Source organism: Triticum urartu, chromosome 5 (genome assembly GCF_003073215.2).
Source record: "Triticum urartu cultivar G1812 chromosome 5, Tu2.1, whole genome shotgun sequence".
Classification (NCBI taxonomy): domain Eukaryota; kingdom Viridiplantae; phylum Streptophyta; class Magnoliopsida; order Poales; family Poaceae; genus Triticum; species Triticum urartu.
Window position 1 is genome coordinate 260,997,472 of NC_053026.1, and position 9,951 is coordinate 261,007,422.

Below are 9,951 nucleotides of genomic sequence, written 5' to 3' on the forward strand. Positions count from 1 at the left end.
CTAAGCTGCTGTTTGGGGTTGCGATGCTTATGTAAAAAAAGTATCATCTTGATAAGCTCAAACCCAAGTCGGAGAAGTGCGTCTTCATAGGATACCCAAAAGTAACTATTGGGTACACCTTCTATCACAGATCCGAAGGCAAGATATTTGTTGCTGAGAATGGATCCTTTCTAGATAAGGAGTTTCTCTCGAAAGAAGTGAGTGGGAGGAAAGTAGAACTTGATGAGGTAACTGTACCTGCTCCCTTATTGGAAAGTAGTTCATCACAGAAATCTGTTTCTGTGACTCCTACACCAATTAGTGAGGAAGCTAATGATGATGATCATGTAACTTTAGACCAAGTTACTACCGAACCTCATAGGTCAACCAGAGTGAGATCCGCACCAGAGTGGTACGGTAATCCTGTTCTGGAGGTCATGTTAATTGACCATGATGAACCTACGAGCTATGAGGAAGCGATGATGAGCCCAGATTCCGTGAAATGGCTTGAGGCCATGAAATCTAAGATGTGATCCATGTATGAGAAAAAAGTGTGGACTTTGGTTGACTTGCCCGATGATCGGTAAGCCATAGAAAATAAATGGATCTTCAAGAGGAAGACTGACACTGATAGTAGTGTTACTATCTACAAAGCTAGACTTGTCGAAAAAGGTTTTGACAAAGTTCAAGGTGTTGACTACGATGAGATTTTCTCACTCGTAGCGATACTTAAGTCTGTCCGAATCATGTTAGCAAATTGCCACATTTTATGAAATCTGGCAAATGGATGTCAAAACTACATTCCTTAATGGATTTCTTTAAGAAGATTTGTATATGATGCAACCAGAAGGTTTTGTCAATCCTAAAGGTGCTAACAAAATGTGCAAGCTCCAGCGATCCATCTATGGACCGGTGCAAGCATCTCAGAGTTGGAATATACGCTTTGATGAGTTGATCAAAGCGTATAGTTTTATACAGACTTGTGGTGAAGCCTGTATTTACAAGAAAGTGAGTGGGAGCACTACAACATTTCTGATAAATATATGTGAATGACATATTGTTGATCAGAAATAATGTAGAATTTTCTGGAAAGCATAAAGGAGTATTCGAAAGGAGATTTTCAGATAAAGACCTCGGTGAATCTACTTACATATTGAGCATCAAGATCTATAGAGATAGATCAAGACGCTTGATAAGTTTTTTCAATGAGTACATACCTTGACAAGATTTTGAAGTAGTTCAAAATGGAACAGTCAAAGAAAGAGTTCTTACCTGTGTTACAAGGTGTGAAATTGAGTAAGACTCAAAGCCCGACCACGACAGAAGATAGAAAGAGAATGAAAGTCATTCCCTATGCCTCAGCCGTAGTTTCTATAAAGTATGCCATGCTGTGTACCAGATCTATTGTATACCCTACACTGAGTTTAGCAAGGGAGTACAATAGTGATCTAGGAGTAGATCACTGGACAACGGCCAAAATTATCCTTAGTGGAATAAGGATATGTTTCTCAATTATGGAGGTGACAAAAGGTTCGTCGTAAAGGGTTACGTCGATGCAAATTTTGACACTGATCCAGATGACTCTAAGTCTCAGTCTAGATACATTTTGAAAGTGGGAGCAATTAGCTAGAGTAGCTCCATGCAGAGCATTGTTGACATAGAAATTTGCAAAATACATACGGATATGAATGTGGTAGACCCATAGACTAAACTTCTCTCACAAGCAAAACATGATCACACATTAGTACTCTTTGGGTGTTAATCACATAGCGATGTGAACTAGATTATTGACTCTAGTTGTTGGTCACATGACAATGTGAACTATGGGTGTTAATCACATGGTGATGTGAACTATTGGTGTTAAATCACACGATGATGTGAACTAGATTATTGACTCTAGTGCAAGTGGGAGACTGAAGGAAATATGCCCTAGAGGCAATAATAAAGTTATTATTTATTTCCTTATTTCATGATAAATGTTTATTATTCATGCTAGAATTGTATTAACCGGAAACATAATACATGTGTGAATACATAGACAAACATAGTGTCACTAGTATGCCTCTACTTGACTAGATCATTAATCAAAGATGGTTAAGTTTCCTAACCATAGACATGAGTTGTCATTTGATTAACGGGATCACATCACTAGGAGAATGTTGTGATTGACTTGACCCATTTCGTTAGCTTAGCACTTGATTGTTTAGTATGTTGCTATTGCTTTCTTCATGACTTATACATGATCCTATGACTATGAGAGTATGCAACTCCCGTTTACCGCAGGAACACTTTGTGTGCTACCAAACTTCACAACGTAACTGGGTGATTATAAAGGTGCTCTACAGGTGTCTCCGAAGGTACTTGTTAAGTTGGCGTATTTCGAGATTAGGATTTTTCACTCCGATCGTCGGAGAGGTATCTCTGGGCCCACTCGGTAATGCACATCACTATAAGCCTTGCAAGCAATGTAACTAATGAGTTAGTTGCAGGATGATGTATTATAGAACGAGTAAAGAGACTTGCCGGTAACGAGATTGAACTAGGTATTGAGATACCAATGATCGAATCTCGGGCAAGTAACATACCGATGACAAAGGGAACTACGTATGTTGTTATGCGGTTTGACCGATAAAGATCTTCGTAGAATATGTGGGAGCCAATATGAGCATCCAGGTTCCACTATTGGTTATTGACCGGAGACGTGTCTCGGTCATGTCTACATAGTTCTCGAACCCGTAGGGTCCGCACGCTTAACGTTCGGTGACGATCAGTATTATGAGTTTATGTGTTTTGATGTACCAAAGGTAGTCCGGAGTCCCAGATGAGATCGGGGACATGACGAGGAGTCTCAAAATGGTCGAGACATAAAGATCGATATATTGGATGACTATATTCAGACAACGGAAAGGTTCCGAGTGATTCGGATATTTTTCGGAGTACCGGAGAGTTACTGGAATTCGCCAGAGAGGTCAATGGGCCTTCATGGGGATTAGTGGAAAGAGAGGGCAACAAGGAAGTGTGGGGTGCGCCCCCTAGGCCCAAACCGAATTGGTTTAGGGCTTTGGGGGCCGGACCCCTCTTTCCTTCTCCCCTACTCCTCTTTCCTTCCCCTCCTAGTTGGACTAGGAAAGGGGGAACCTACTCCTAGTAGGAGTAGGATTCCCCCCTTGGGGCTCATCCTATGAGGCCGCCGCCCCCTCCCCTTGGTACTTTATATATGGGGGCAGGGGGGCACCCTAGGACACACAAGTTGATCAATTGATCTCTTGGATCTTTTAGCCGTGTGCGGTGCCCCTCTCCACCATAGTCCACCTCGATAATATTGTAGCGGTGCTTAGGCGAAGCCCTGCGACAGTAGAACATCAACATCGTCACCACGCCATCGTGCTGACGAAACTCTCCCTCAAAGCTCGGCTGGATCGGAGTTCGAGGGACGTCATCAAGTTGAATGTGTGCAAAACTCGGAGGTGCCGTGCGTTTGGTACTTGATCGGTCGGATCGTGAAGACGTACGACTACATCAACCGCGTTGTGCTAACGCTTCCGCTTTCGGTCTACGAGGGTACGTGGACAACACTCTCCCCTCTCGTTTCTATGCATCACCATGATCTTGCGTGTGCGTAGGTATTTTTTTGAAATTACTACGTTCCCCAACAGTATGATAGGGTGGTATACTCTTTTGAACGATTCGAGTGGCTTGACTTGGCACATGTTCACGCATGTAGTTGAAACAAAATCAACATAGCCTCTACGATATTTATGTTCATGGTGCATTATATCCTACTCATGCTTGCATTCAGTGTTGATTAATTTTAATGCATGTTCATGACTGTTGTTGCTCTCTAGCTGGTTGCTTTCCAGTCTTTGTCTAGCCTTCACTTGTACTAAGCAGGAATACTGCTTGTGCATCCAATTCCATAAACCCCAAAGTTATTCCATATGAGTCCACCATACCTACCTATATATAGTATCTCCCTGCCGTTCCAAGTAAATTTGTATATGCCAAACTCTAAACCTTCAAACAAACATTCTATTTTGTATGCTCGAATAGCTCATGTATCAACTAGGGTTGTCTGTATCCTCCATGCTAGGCGGGTTATTCTCAAGAGGAGTGGACTCCTCTCCTCACTCATGAGAAAATGGCTGGTCACCAGGATGCCCAGTCCCATGCTCAAATCAAATCAAAATAATTGCAAACAAAACTCCCCCAGGATTGTTGTTAGTTGGAGGCACCCGTTGTTTCGGGCAAGCCATGGATTGATGCTTGTTGGTGGTGGGGGGTATAAACTTTACCATTCTGCTTGGGAACCGCCTATAATGTGTGTAGCATGGAAGATATCGAGATCTCTTGGTTGTTATGTTGACAATGAAAGTATACCGCTCAAAATATTATTCATCCTTATTTCAAAATTGAGCTCTGGCACCTCTACAAATCCCTGCTTCCCTCTGCGAAGGTCTTATCCATTTACTATTATTTTGAGTCATCATCTTCTTATTAAAAGGCACCAGTTGGAGAGCACCGCTGTCATTTGCATCCATTACTATTAGTTTACATTGAGTATGACTGTGACTGGATCTCTTTTAGCATGAATTACAATGTCTAGTCAGTCCTTGATATTTAAAGGTGCTCTGCATTAATGTTTTGCGGTCTCAGAAAGGGCTAGCGAGATACCATCTTGTTATATCATATCATGATTGTTTTGAGAAAGTGTTGTCATCCGGGATTTGTTATTATTTCTCGCTAGCTGATTATGTCATTGATATGAGTAAACATGAGACCTAAATGTTATTGTGAATATGGTTAGTTCATAATCTTTGCTGAAAACTTGAATGCTGGCTTTACATATTTACAACAACAAGAGCAAACAGAGTTTGTAAAAGTTTTTCTTTATCACTTTTAGTTTATCAACTGAATTGCTTGAGGACAAGCAAATATTTAACCTTGGGGGAGTTGATATGTCTCCGCCGTATCTACTTTTCCAAACACTTTTTCCCTTGTTTTGGACTCTAACTTGCATGATTTGAATGGAACTAACCCGGTCTGACGCTGTTTTCAGCAGAATTGCCATGGTGTTATTTTTGTGCAGAAATAAAAGTTTTCGAAATGACCTGAAAATCAACGGAGATTATTTTTGGAATATATAAAAAATAATGGAAGAAGAATCCATGTCAGGGGGCCCACCCCCTGTCGGGGGGGGGGGGGGGCGCGCCTACCCCCTGCCTCGTGGGCCCCCTGATGCTCCACCGACCTCAACTCCAACTCCATATATTCGTGTTCGGGAAGAAAAAAATCAAAGAGAAGGATTCATCGCGTTTTACGATACGGAGCCGCCGCCAAGCCCTAAACTCTCTCGGGAGGGCTGATCTGGAGTCCGTTCAGGGCTCCGGAGAGGGGAATCCGTCGCCATCGTCATCATCAACCTTCCTCCATCACCAATTTCATGATGCTCGCCGCCTTACGTGAGTAATTCCATCGTAGGCTTGCTGGACGGTGATGGGTTGGATGAGATTTATCATGTAATCGAGTTAGTTTTGGTAGGGTTTGATCCCTAGTATCCACTATGTTCTGAGATTGATGTTGCTATGACTTTGCTATGCTTAATGCTTGTCACTAGGGCCCGAATGCCATGATTTCAGATCTGAACCTATTATGTTTTCATTAATATATGTGAGTTCTTGATCCTATCTTGCAAATCTATAGTCACCTATTATGTGTTATGATCCGTTAACCCCAAAGTGACAATAATCGGGACCATTACCAGTGATGACCATAGTTTGAGGAGTTCATGTATTCACTATGTGTTAATGCTTTGGTTCGGTACTCTATTAAAAGGAGGCCTTAATATCCCTTAGTTTTCAATAGGACCCTGCCGCCACAGGAGGGTAGGACAAAAGATGTCATGCAAGTTCTTTTCCATAAGCATGTATGACTATATTCGGAATACATGCCTACATTACATTGATGAACTGGAGCTAGTTCTGTGTCACCCTATGTTATAATTGTTGCATGATCGATCGCATCTGACATAATTCTCCATCACCGATCCAATGCCTACGAGCTTTTCATATATTGTTCTTCGCTTATTTACTTTTCCGTTGCTATTGTTACAATCAATATAAAACCCAAAAATATTACTTTTGCTACCGTTACCACTACTATCATATTACTTTGCTACTAAACACTTTGCTATAGATATTAAGTTTCTAGGTGTGGTTGAATTGACAACTCAGCTGCTAATACTTGAGAATATTCTTTGGCTCCCCTTGTGTCGAATCAATAAATTTGGGTTGAATACTCTATCCTCGAAAACTGTTGTGATCCCCTATACTTGTGGGTTATCAACATGATGTAGAGGGATAACCTCAAGCAATATGATATAAACCCCATCTTTTTATCCTCGATGGCAACAATACAATACGTGTCGTTTCCCTTTCTGTCAGTGGGATCGAGCACCGCAAGATTGAACCCAAAGCTAAGCACTTCTCCCATTGTAAGAAAGATCAATCTAGTAGGCCAAACCAAACTGATAATTTGGAGAGACTTGCAAAGATAACCAATCATGCATAAAAGATTTCAGAGAAGAATCAAATATTGTTCATAGATTGACTTGATCATAAACCCACAATTCATTGGATCTCGACAAACATACCGCAAAAGAGTTACATTGAATAGATCTCCAAGAAGATCGAGAAGAACTTTGTATTGAGATTCAAAGAGAGAGAAGAAGCCATCTAGCTAATAACTATGGAACCGAAGGTCTGAAGTAAACTACTCACACATCATCGGAGAGGCCATGGAGTTGATGTAGAGGCCCTCCGTGATCGTTGCCCCATCCGGCGGAGCCCCGGAAAAGGCCCCAAGATGAGATCTCTTGGGTACCAAAGGTTGCGGCAGTGGAAATAGGGTTTCATGGTGATCCTTGATGTTTTCAGGGTATATGAGTATATATAGGAAGAAGAAGTATGCCAGTTGAGCCACGAGGGGCCCACGAGGGGGGAGGGCGCCCCCCCTGCCTCGTGGACACCTCGTTCGTTTCTTGACGTCCACTCCAAGTCTTCTGGATCACATTTGTTCCAAAAATCACGTTCCTGAAGGTTTCATTCCGTTTGGATTCCGTTTGATATTCCTTTTCTGCGAGACACTGAAATAGGCAAAAAACAGCAATTTGCACTGGGCCTTGGGTTAATAGGTTAGTCTCAAAAATAATATAAAAGTGTAAAATAAAGCCCATTAACATCCAAAACAGATAATATAATAGCATGGAACAATAAAAAATTATAGATACGTTGGAGAAGTATCAAGCATCCCCAAGCTTAATTCCTGCTCGTCTTCGCGTAGGTAAATGATAAAAACAGAATTTTTGATGTGGAATGCTACCGAACATAATTCTCAATGTAATTCTCTTTATTGTGGCATGAATATTCAGATCCGAAAGATTCAAGACAAAAGTCTAATATTGACATAAAAATAATAATACTTCAAGCATACTAACTAGGCAATTATGTCTTCTCAAAATAACATGGCAAAAGAATGTTCATCCCTACAAAATCATATAGTTTGGTCATGCTCCATTTTCGTCACACAAGAATGCTCTCATCATGCACAACCCCGATGACAAGCCAAGCAATTGTTTCACACTTTAGTAATCTCAATTGTTTTTCAACTTTCACGCAATACATGAGCGTGAGCCATGGATATAACACTTGTTGGGGAACGTAGTAATTTCAAAATTTTTCCTACGCACACGCAAGATCATGGTGATGCATAGCAACGAGAGGGGAGAGTATGATCTATGTACCTTATAGATCGACAACGGAAGCGTTTGGTTGATGTAGTCGTACGTCTCCACGGCCCGACCGATCAAACACCGAAACTACGGCACCTCCGAGTTCTAGCACACGTTCAGCTCGATGACGATCCCCGGACTCCGATCCAGCAAAGTGTCGGGGAAGAGTTCCGTCAGCACGACGGCGTGGTGACGATCTTGATGTACTACCGTCGCAGGGCTTCGCCTAAGCACCGCTACAATATTATCGAGGACTATGGTGGAAGGGGGCACCGCACACGGCTAAGAATAAGATCACGTGGATCAACTTCTGTTCATGGGGTGCCCCTTGCCTCAGTATATAAAGGATGGAGGAGGAGGAGGCCAGCCAAGGCTAGGTGCGGCCAGGATGTGGAGTCCTACTAGGACTCCAAGTCCTAGTAGGAGTCCACCAAGAGGGGAGGAAGGGAGAAGGAAGTGGAGGAGAAGGAGAGGTGGCCGGCCCCCTTTTCCCTAGTCCAATTCGGACTAGAGGGGAGGGGGGGCGCAGCAGCCCCTTGGCCCTTTCTCCTCTTCCCACTAAAGCCCATCAAGGCCCATTGCTTCTCCCGTAACTACCCGGTACTCCGAAAAATACCCGAATCACTCGGAACCTTTCCGATGTCCGAATATAGTCGTCCAATATATCAATCTTTATGTCTCGACCATTTCGAGACTCCTCGTCATGTCCCCGATCTCATCCGGGACTCCAAACTCCTTCGGTACATCAAAACTCATAAACTCATAATATAACTGTCATCGAAACCTTAAGCATGCGGACCCTACGGGTTCGAGAACAATGTAGACATGACCGAGACACGTCTCCGGTCAATAACCAATAGCGGGACTTGGATGCCCATATTGGCTCCTACATATTCTACGAAGATCTTTATCGGTCAGACCGCATAACAACATACGTTGTTCCCTTTGTCATCGGTATGTTACTTGCCCGAGATTCGATCGTCGGTATCTCAATACCTAGTTCAATCTCGTTACCGGCAAGTCTCTTTACTCGTTCCGTAATACATCATCTCACAACTAACTCATTAGTTGCAATGCTTGCAAGGCTTATGTGATGTGCATTACCGAGAGGGCCCAGAGATACCTCTCCGACAATCGGAGTGACAAATCCTAACCTCGAAATACGCCAACCCAACATGTACCTTTGGAGACACCTATAGAGCTCCTTTATAATCACCCAGTTATGTTGTGACGTTTGGTAGCACACTAAGTGTTCCTCCGGCAAACGGGAGTTGCATAATCTCATAGTCATAGGAACATGTATAAGTCATGAAGAAAGCAATAGCAACATACTAAACGATCGGGTGCTAAGCTAATGGAATGGGTCATGTCAATCACATCATTCTCGTAATGATGTGATCCCGTTAATCAAATAACAACTCTTTTGTTTATGGTTAGGAAACATAACCATCTTCGATTAACGAGCTAGTCAAGTAGAGGCATACTAGTGACACTTTGTTTGTCTATGTATTCACACAAGTATTATGTTTCCGGTTAATACAATTCTAGCATGAATAATAAACATTTATCATGATATAAGGAAATAAATAATAACTTTATTATTGCCTCTAGGGCATATTTCCTTCAACACTATGGGTGGAATAGAATATGATGATGGGGGTTATGTGGAGAAGACAAAAAAGGAGAAAGTATCACATCGGCATGGCTAATCAATGGGCTAGGGAGATGCCCATCAATTGATGTCAATGCAAGGAGTAGGGATTTCCATGCGACGGATGCACTAGAGCTATAAATGTATGAAAGCTCAATAAAAGAAACTAAGTGGGTGTGCATCCAACTTGCTTGCTCACGAAGACCTAGGGCATTTGAGGAAGCCCATTGTTGGAATATACAAGCCAAGTTCTATAATGAAAAATTCCCACTAGTATATGAAAGTGACAAAACAAGAAACTCTCTACCATAAAGATCATGGTGCTACTTTGAAGCACAAGTGTGGGAAAAAAGGATAGTAGCATTGCCCCTTTTTATATTATTATTATTATTATTATTTTGGGCCTTCCCTTTTTTGGCATTTCTCTCTTTTTTTATTTGGGACAATGCTCTATTAATGATGATCATCACACTTCTATTTATTTACAACTCAATGATTACAACTCGATACTAGAACAAATTATGACTCTATATGA